At 34.0% G+C, this 10408-nt stretch overlaps 1 non-coding gene and 1 pseudogene across 1 annotated transcript; one reads left to right on the top strand and one right to left on the bottom strand.

Moving 5' to 3' along the window:
* The first annotated feature begins 3481 nt into the window (after window positions 1-3481).
* Window positions 3482-3552, top strand: TRNAG-GCC (transfer RNA glycine (anticodon GCC)). Its single transcript has one exon. It is a non-coding gene; the product is annotated as a tRNA-Gly (tRNA).
* A 1088-nt stretch (window positions 3553-4640) lies between these two features.
* Window positions 4641-10022, bottom strand: LOC111918766 (lysine--tRNA ligase-like; annotated as a pseudogene).
* Window positions 10023-10408: the final 386 nt, after the last annotated feature.

The raw sequence follows: 10408 nt of genomic DNA, 5'->3' as shown, positions 1-10408 counted from the left end.
TCTTTGATGAAACTCGTTTTCCTTATGCATCTACCTCAACCCTCATTCCTAAAATCCCTGAGTCTGACCCAGTCTCGTTCCCACAAAATGAACCAGCAATTGTTAATGATCACATGCGAAACTATGACTTATCTTTGTTATTAGCTAATGATTTTGATACAGCTGCAGCTCCACTTCCATCTGTGACGCAAACTACTACAACACCTGTTCACACATCACCTCTAGCACCAACCGTGACCTCTTCAACAGTAACATCACCAAATGAAACCTCATCACAACACTGTGCAGAGCCATCCTACATCCATACTCCATTGACACCAGTATCTGATCCAGTACAAGCTGCATCATCACCATCAGTCCATATTTCAGAGCCCGTTTCACCAGCCACACCTGCATCTTCACAGTCATCACTACAGGTTTCTCCAGCTGCCTCTCCACCTAGAATGACTACTCGAGGTCAAGCTGGAAAATTCTTTCCGAAGAAATTCACTGATGGTACTATTCCCTATGATCTCTCTAAACGGGCTTTTGCAGTTATTACCCCCACTTCCTATCGTGCTGCACTTACTGATCCATCATGGAAGGCTGCCATGGAGTCCGAGTTTGATGCTCTTAGGTCCAACCACACCTGGACCCTTGTGCCTAGACCTAAGGGTGTTAATATTGTTAGTTGTAAGTGGATATTCAAGTTGAAACAACATCCAGATGGCTCTATTGATAAGTACAAGGCCCGTCTAGTTGCAAAAGGTTTTACCCAACAATATGGCATTGATTATCAAGATACATTCAGCCCAGTTGTTAAGCCAGCCACAATACGTTTGGTCTTGTCCCTTGCAGTCTCGTGTGGCTGGCATCTTCGCCAAATCGATGTCAACAATGCGTTTCTGCATGGTCTATTAGAAGAAGAGGTTTATATGCAACAACCACCTGGGTTTGAAGGTTTGAAACGTCCTCATCATGTTTGTAAGCTCCGCAAAGCACTGTATGGTCTTAAACAATCACCACGAGCTTGGTTCTCTCGCCTTCGCGAGAAGTTGTATCATCTTGGTTTTCACTCTTCAAAAGCTGATACTTCCTTGTTTATTCTTCATACCAACACTGTCACCATCTACATGTTAGTTTATGTTGATGATATTGTAATTGTTGGCTCCTCTCCACAAGTTGTTGACAAACTAATTCGTGCCTTAAGCTCCAGCTTTCCAATCAAAGATCTTGGTCGCCTCAGTTACTTCTTAGGAGTTGAAGTGCTCCACAATTCAGGGGGAATAACTTTGCTACAACAGAAATATGCCTCAGATTTACTAAGACGAGTTAACATGGAGAATTGTAAAGCAGTCTCAACTCCAATGTTAGTCACTGAGAAATTATCTAAAGACTCGGGGACACCTCTTAATGAAGAAGATACTTTCAAATATAGAAGTATGGTTGGTGGTCTGCAGTATCTTACTTTAACAAGGCCAGATCTTTCTTTTCCAGTCAATAAAGTATGTCAATTCTTAGCCAAACCCATAGATATCCATTTAGAAGCAGTTAAGCGAATACTAAGGTATGTTAAAGGCACGATAACCACAGGGTTAAATATTCGAAGATCACCATCCACACTCTTAAGTGTGTTCACTGATGCGGATTGGGCATGCTGCCCAGATTATAGACGGTCAACCAGTGGTTTTGCAATATTCTTTGGTCCTAATTTGATTTCATGGAGCTCACGAAAACAGCCAACTGTGTCTCGCTCAAGTACAGAAGCAAAGTATAAAGCTCTTGCTAATGGCGCTGCAGAAGCTACTTGGATTCAGTCTATGCTTAAAGAGTTAGGTGTCAAACAAACTCGTGCTCCAGTTCTGTGGTGTGATAATTTAGGAGCCACCTATCTCACAACAAATCCAGTCTTTCATGCACGCACGAAACATATTGAAGTTGATTTTCATTTTGTTAGAGAAAAGGTAGCAATGGGTGCTTTGGATGTTCGATTTATATCATCTAATGATCAAGTGGCTGATGGTCTCACAAAACCTACAACTCGTACTATGCTGGAGAAATTGAGATACAATCTAAACCTAGTAGCGGTTAAGATTGAGGGGGAATGTCAAGATAAGAAAAGATAAGGGTTGTTAGTTAGATATTTTCAAATATAAGATATGTATTCTTGTTGTATTATCAGATCCTTGAGATTAGGATCTTATAGTTGTAATTGTGTTATATAAATGAGATCATAACCCAAACAGGGTATTCAAGCCAAATTACTCTTTTTGACTTTCTCCAATCTAGCAATTGTGTAAAATCTCTAATACGTCTTTGATTTCATTACATCTATTACTACTATTCTTCAATCACACAATTAATGTATTCATGTAGACATTTCATCGAACAGTTTGTAGTCGTTGTCATTTAGTATGTGATTTTTAATGATTGGATCTATACTAGTTGCAAATTGTAATGGAGTCCGAGAAAGGAATAGAGAATTAGAAGTTCACTATCACCTTCATTAGGATTGATTGCATCTCTAATGGCTTTGGCAATCACAGGAGCAATTATTTGTATCTCTCTTCTCCAGTTTTTGTCTTGCTCTGTATAGCGCCATAATCGTCAACTAGGATTGATTCCATTGGCTTTTAATGCTCATGGTAAAGATGATAAATAATGCTCCTATGATATCTCCTGATTATTTTTAATACTTATAGTTATTTCCGCCAAATTAAATAAATATAAACATAAATATTTAGGGTACATAGCACAAAAAACACTCTTTTTTTTTGTTTTCTAATTTGTAACAAATTGGAAAACATAGTGTCAAAATTGACACATAAAAAAAACACGGTGTCAAAATCAAATTTCTATGTAAAAAGAGTGTTTTTTGTGCCATTTACCCAAATATTTAATAAGTTCAACCAACATGAACAAATAGACAAATAGACTTGAAGCCTAAATTGAATAATTTATGAAATAAAAGTGTTTCTTATATGAATAAAATGAACATAATTCATTCTAAGAAACCAAGTACAAAGAACAAAACCATTAAACGATTAAGTTTGAAAAACTTGAATTCATGAGACCAATTAACAGAAACATTGATAGCAACTAATGAAACTTGCTACAAACCATTAAATGGTCAACACATTAGTTCCATTTACCATGTCTTTTTCTTTTATTTGGTTTCGACAACAGTTGATGTTTTTTTTTTTTTTTTTTGATTTACAAAAAACTCAACAGCTCGATTGATTAAAACCCAACCTTACTTCAAAAATATAAAACGTTTTTTAAGATCATATCGACATCGACATAGTATAATATTTGACTATCAAACTTTTTGAACTTAAATCCTTTTAAAAGCCCTTAAATACTATAATCCAAGTTCCACATTATAACATTTTTAGCGTAACGAAATAATGTATGTATCAAAACCAAATCACTTTTCAAATTTAATTACTTCGCAAGTACTTTGCATCAGTTTTATTAATAAATCGTAATGTAAAGCCATAAGGCACCAGTGGTCTAGTGGTAGAATAGTACCCTGCCACGGTACAGACCCGGGTTCGATTCCCGGCTGGTGCATTCATTTTTAAACAAAGCTTTTTGAAGCCACTTGAAGACAACTTGTTGCGCAGATGAGCTTTTCCTTCTTTTGTAAATGTTTACAAAAAATATATATATTAAAATTTAAAACTCACTACGTAAATTACTTTATTTTTTTTGAAGTTACTTATATAATATTTGGATAATTTTGTATTTATTAAATGTTATCGTAACAATATTGTACTACGTGTCTACATATATAAAAACGAGCATTTTCCTACAAGTTTATATTAAAAATTTGGAAGTAGCATATCATTAAGTTGTAAATGTAAAGTGTAAGCTATCTTTGAATCACCAGAAATTTGAGAGACAAACTCTAGTGTGAGATTGAAAGAAATTTAGACATGAAAGTTACATAAGATTGATGGTGAAATGCTAAGTACTAAGTATTATTTTTGTTAGCGAGTATAATACTTTATATTTTTATGAATTATAATTATACTCGTGACTATTCATTATTTAATGTGTTTTTTTTTTTATCAATATCATTTTTTATTTGCAAAATCCCAATTGATGGTTGCAGAACCATTTTTGAGTTTCATTGACAGCGACAGAAATATGCCACCAGAAAAGCTTGTCATTAAATGTTAGTGACGGACAGCTTGTAGCAAATACTTTGGAATCTGGTGGCTTTTGTTGCAGTTCCGTCTCTAATCTATTGCTGATTTTGATGTCGTTTTCTCTGAAAACTAGGGCTGGTTCCCGACAAACAAGAAACAATTGGAATCTCTTTAATTTATTCACAAAATTCTGAATCCAAAATAAACTGTCGCTCCAAACCAGAATCAAGAGAATTAAAAGCCAAAACAGATTCCCAATGTAGGAACTAAATAAGGAAACGATATACTTGAAAATAATAGATAAAGGCATAAAGCTAAAAAAAATTAAACTAGGATTGAGATTCCAGAAATAAGCCATCTTCAAACGGGTCGTTTATCGGGACAAGCCGGGTCCATCTGCATCAGATTTATTTCTGAATGGACAATTTTTATGTTTTTAATCATATCATAGTTGCTAATATAATTAATAGCGGTAATTGATTAGGTATCCAATAGGTTGCTATTCCATAACCATAATTCACAAATGAAATTCAAATTTTATTCCCCAAAATCAAAACAAAACATTAACATTCGACTACCAAAATAAAGTTCAATATCAAAGTATTGAAAGTTTGAAACCAAATCACAAAAAAATTAAAAGTGTCATAGTCTAACTAGATGGTAGGTTATTTCCTTGGTTGAGCTTTATGATTTCGTTATACATTTTGGCGATTTCTTGTTTTTTGGCATCAATTTCATCATACAACTTGACAATTTCTTGTTTTTTGGTATCTGCTTTAAGCTCTTCCTTAATCTCCTTATGGATACGATCTACAATAACCTACACATACAACAATAACCAAGTTTACACCTAATTAAACATCAAGCCATAACATTCAATTAAAAACAATGTACTTTCAACTTGAATTCCGAAAACCAAGGGTGTTTATAGTTTAAATCAAGATGTAACAAAGTGAGAAAGACATGTATAGTAGATAAATGGTGAAGAAGTAAAAACAAACCTCTATGTTGTCTAGGGTTGTACTTGGGGGTGCTTGACAAGACACCAAAAACCTGTGTTGATCAGTTACAGACCGGTTAGTTATTAACAAATTAACAAAACTACATGTTTTGTTTCACTGCCGGGGAAAAATATAATACAATATAATTTCATGTTTTCTGGTAATTAATGGTACCTTTCATCCTGTGGTTTCATTGTCGGGAAAAGGATAACTTCCTGTTTTATTTACCCAAACAGTTTAAAAACCAAAACACTAACGAAAAAAAACACACACACAAACCTTGATGTTCAATGAATCGGTCAACAACATAGTAAGGCGGTCAACGCCCAAACCCCAACCGCCAGTTGGCGGCAATCCATATTCAAGAGCCGTACAAAACGCCTCATCCAAAGCCATCGCTTCCTCATCCCCCGATTGTCGATCCTAATATTTTTTGGAACAATGAGTAAATAAATAAATATATTCACAACATTTTTATCTTCCTCGGCATATTTAAAAAAAAAAAAACACCTTTAATTGATCTGCAAATCGTTGACGTTATACGACTGGATCATTCAATTCGGTGTACGCATTCGCAAGCTAACAAAATAAAAACAAAAGATTAAAAAGAATTATTATTATAAAAAAAATACTAATAATAATTAGAGTAGTGTATGTTGATACCTCGTGCTTGTTGATGAACAATTCGAAACGTTCAGTCAAGCCTGGTTTGGATCTGTGGCATTTGGCCAAAGGACTCATGATTTCCGGATGATCCATTATGAAACAAGGATCAACACATGTCTCCTCCAAAAAGTGTCCCACAAGCTGATAAAACACGATACCACAAATTCAAGTTACAATAATTACCAATAAATAACAATGTATATATGAATGAATTGGTTTGGATGTTATTTAAAGATGGATGATGCATGCATGGGGGATTAATATTACTTTGTCTAGTAGACGTGCGGTTGTTTGGGGTGGAGGACATTTGATTTCAAATTTTGCGCATGCATCCGCAAGATATTTATTGGCTTCATCACTTGCTAGGTCTTTGGGTATGTTAAGATTAGCCATTTTTTCTAACTCTCCAATCATATCAATCCTTCTGAAAAAATTTCAACTATCTTCATGTTACAAAAAGCAGAGTAAAATTAATAAATAAAAAACATTTGTTAGTTCTTGCATCTTAACCTAAAATCAATAATTATAAGCTAGTAAGAGAATGACCTGAAAGGAGGGGTAAAGTCGATTTCAATGGGATCTTCACCATGCCTAATTCATCAATCATTATATTTTAGCATAAATTGTGCATGTTAATCAATATGAAACCTTAATTCAATAATCAAAACTGAAATTGGACAAAACACGGAATAAATAAATAAATCATCAATGTAATTATCTACTCTAATTATAATAAAAATATAGAGCTTAAATAATTACCACTTAACAATTGTTCAGTTATCTCCATCAAGTCGTAATAGTCAGCATAAGCCATATAAAATTCACAAGTAGTAAACTCAGGATTATGTGTCAAATCAATCCCTTCATTCCTAAACTGTTTTCCAATCTCATATACACGATCATGTCCACCAACAACAAGCTTTTTTAGATAAAGTTCAGGGGAAATTCTCATAAACAGTCTCATATCCAAATCATTGTGATGTGTCACAAATGGTCGGGCAGCTGCCCCACCAGCAACCATGTTCAACATCGGAGTTTCAACCTTCAAATTTCAATAACAACAAATACAATTAATTAATTCATTCTCCCATAAACAAAAATAAAAAATAAAAAAGTATATCCCTAACTAATGGCTTTACTTTACCTCCATGAAATCAAGATTCTTAAGAAAACTTGTGATGTATTCCACGATTTTTGCACGGGTATCGAATATAAATCTCACTTCTGAATTTACCATTAGATCCAAAGGGCGTTGCCGATATCGTGTTTCCTAGAATAAAAAAATAATTAAATTTAAAAGGTGGAGAAATGAAAATCCATATTCACATCTTGATATTGAATATATACCTGATCTTTTAATACATATGCATCAGGATTTCTGCCGCTCCCTGGAGTCCAAGCATGAGTTTTCTGCAACAATTACACATTACTAAACAGGGGTAAATTCGTAAATACATTGATATTAACAAAATTTACCTTCACGTTGCCTTTTTGCCTTGGCATCATATGAAGACAAGGAGTTCAGACGTGGAATGTTTTTGGGAAAATACTCAGCTCTCCCCTGTTGCTTTTTCCTGTTATAAAGAAAAATTTTAGAAGAAAAAAAAATCTAAAAGATGATCGTGAAATAATCAAATTTTCAAAAGGAAACAAAATTTACAAACCTGGAAACCCAACAATACCAACTACGTCTCCACATTTCACACCAGAATGAAACTTGGAAAATTCAGCTTCATCCAAATCAGATCTCCTTCAAAAACAAAGATAGATTTTAGAATTAATTAAAACGAAAAAAACAAAACTAATCTGGCATTTTGAGGGAAATATTAAATTTAATTTGTGTCACCTTGCATCAGCTATAACTTGCACTTTTGTATCTTTGATGCCATGAAGATCATAAAAGAAGAGCTTTGCTGCAGAAGCCCGTTTGCTCATAATTCGCCCTGGAAAGAGGTCAATAATTATCAGCATCAAGATAAATTAAGAAGAAAATTAATTAAGTCTATATGTATATATTTTTATGTTTATATTCAATGGGACCCACACCCACCTGATAAAGACACTTGAACATCCTCCACTTACTCTCCACTGTTTAAGCTTTCATATTTGTTTATGAATTCAAGAATGGAGATGGAGACATGGAATTTGTGAGGGTAGGGGTTCAATCCTGCTGCCTTCTGAGCAGCAAGTGTTTTCAGGCGATTTTCAAGAAATTGCTGCAACAATGATAATCAAGTATTATATATAGGGAAAATTAATTATAAGCCCAACGAAGTTTTCAAACCGTTCAAAAAACCCAAATTATGTTTTGTCTATTTAATAAAATCCAACGAACTTAACATTTTGTCTTAAAAAAGACCAACTAACTTACACTTCTCATTTAGAGTCAACCGGCTAATAAAAGTCAACGAATGACATGGCTTATGACGTGTAATTAAATATCGGAAAATGACTTTTAAGACCAACGAAAGTTCAAAACCGTTCAAAAAACCTCAATCATGTTTTGTTTGTTGAGAAAAACCCAATGAACTTACACTTTGTTCAATTCTCATTAGAGGCAACCAGATTCATTAGGTATACAACTAGTTGTCAAATCATTAGCTATACAACTAGTTGGCAAATGACATGACATTATATTTAATGGCATGGAATAAACAGATTTAGGGCTTGAAGAAGAGAAAAACGAACGATGCCTGTGTTCGATCTCTTGTAATAGCTACGTCTTTTTTTTCCTCTTAATTCTTTTTCCTCTCAATCGTTGATGTCTAACTCAAGATCTACAAAGAAGATATTTGATGATGCAAACTCTTGTGGATGTAGACGTCCTTCTCGGATTTGGACATCTAGAATGGAGGATTTTCCAGAGAAAATGTTTATAACTTTTTCGAACAGATGGGTAAGTGTAATTGAAAGCTTTATCGTGTCCATTTTAATAAGATTTTCTTTTTGAAAGAAACCAAACAAATAGATAAAATATGCGATAAAGCTTTCAATTACACTTACCCATCTGGATGATCATCCGTTCAAGATGTCCAAATCCAAGAAGGCGTCCACATCCACAAGGGTTTTTATCATCAAATATCTTCTTTGTAGATCTTGAGTTGTACATCAACGATTGAGAGGAAAAATAAGAAGTAACTATTACAAGAAATCAAACGCAGATGCCGTTCGTTTTTCTCTTCTCCAAGCCCTAAATCGATATATAAAGGGTAATTCTAATCTGTTTATTTCTATGTCATTAAAGATAATGTCATGTCATTTGCCAACTAATTGTATACCTAATGAATCTGGTTGCTTCTAACGAGAATTGAACAAAAACGTAAATTCATTGGGTTTTTTTCAACAAACAAAACATGATTGGGGTTTTTTGAACAGTTTTGAAACTTCATTGGTTTTAAAAACCATTTTACGATATTTAATTACACGTTATAAGTCATATCATTCGTTGACTTTCATTAGGCGGTTGACCTTAAATGAGAAGTGAACGAAAGTTTAAGTTAGTTGGACTTTTTTTAGACAAAAGATTAAGCTCTTTGGGTTTTCTTGAACAAAAAAACATAATTGGGTTTTCTGAACGGTTTGAAAACTTAATTAGACCTATAAGAATCAATTAACTATACTGTTGGATCCAAGTCTTCATCATCTGCAGTAGACTGCTTCTGGACTTGTGATTTTGGCATGGCAGCAGCCTGTAAATTAAAACCACCACAATGACATGAGATGATTGTTAGGTTTAAATTTAAAATTAAAACAAGCGTAACCTTAATTCACCTTTTTCTCCTTCTCATGTTCCTTAAGACGCCTCTTTTCCTCCTTCTCTTTGTTCTTCAGCTCCTTCTTTGGAGCACTTGGTCAAAATCAAACACAAAATATTAAACCCTATAATCTCTGATCATGCAAGCGCATGTTATAATAGTAAATGGTTGCTGCTAGAGGGAATGAAAACTCACTTCTTGCTTAAAACCTCCGACTCAGATTTGTTGATTGAGACGTTATCAGCAAACTTAGCATCCAAGTCCGCCATTGTAGGTGAAGATTGTGTGGAAGAAGACCCTGTAATTAATTAATGGCGTTTGAGTTTTTTGGAAGTGATCGATCGAGATCTTAACTCTTTTTAAGAATTTATCAAATACAGCCGTTTACAAGAGGAACACCGATAGGCGGGGGACTTACGTTTTCAGAAGTGTCGAAGGCGGTATACTCACCGCCGATGAAGACGATCGATAGTTGATGAATACAATATATGATATATATACCTGATTAATATTGCTTTCTCTCCAAGTTACTAATACTTTCTCTGCAAATCACACGTTTCCAAAAAAAAAAAAAAGATCCAAAGAAACGTAATCTTTTTCTCATTTATTTCCATATTCTTTCGATTAACTTTTATTTAATAACAACTACTAATTATAATTTATAAGATTTTGTAACATTATCAGTTTATATTATTACTAGGTTATATTATGATGGTTATAAAAATAAACAACTTTTTATAGTATTAAATCGTTAAATATTTCAATCAGGGCCGACTTAATGCATAGTAAATCAAAGATAGGGCTTAGGGCCCCCAATCAAGAGGGCCCCACAAAGCAAGGACTCCATGTATTT

This window comes from Lactuca sativa, chromosome 6, assembly GCF_002870075.4.
Source record: "Lactuca sativa cultivar Salinas chromosome 6, Lsat_Salinas_v11, whole genome shotgun sequence".
Lineage (NCBI taxonomy): Eukaryota > Viridiplantae > Streptophyta > Magnoliopsida > Asterales > Asteraceae > Lactuca > Lactuca sativa.
Note: the sequence above shows the minus strand (reverse complement) of the source record. Positions and strands in the feature narration are given on the sequence as shown.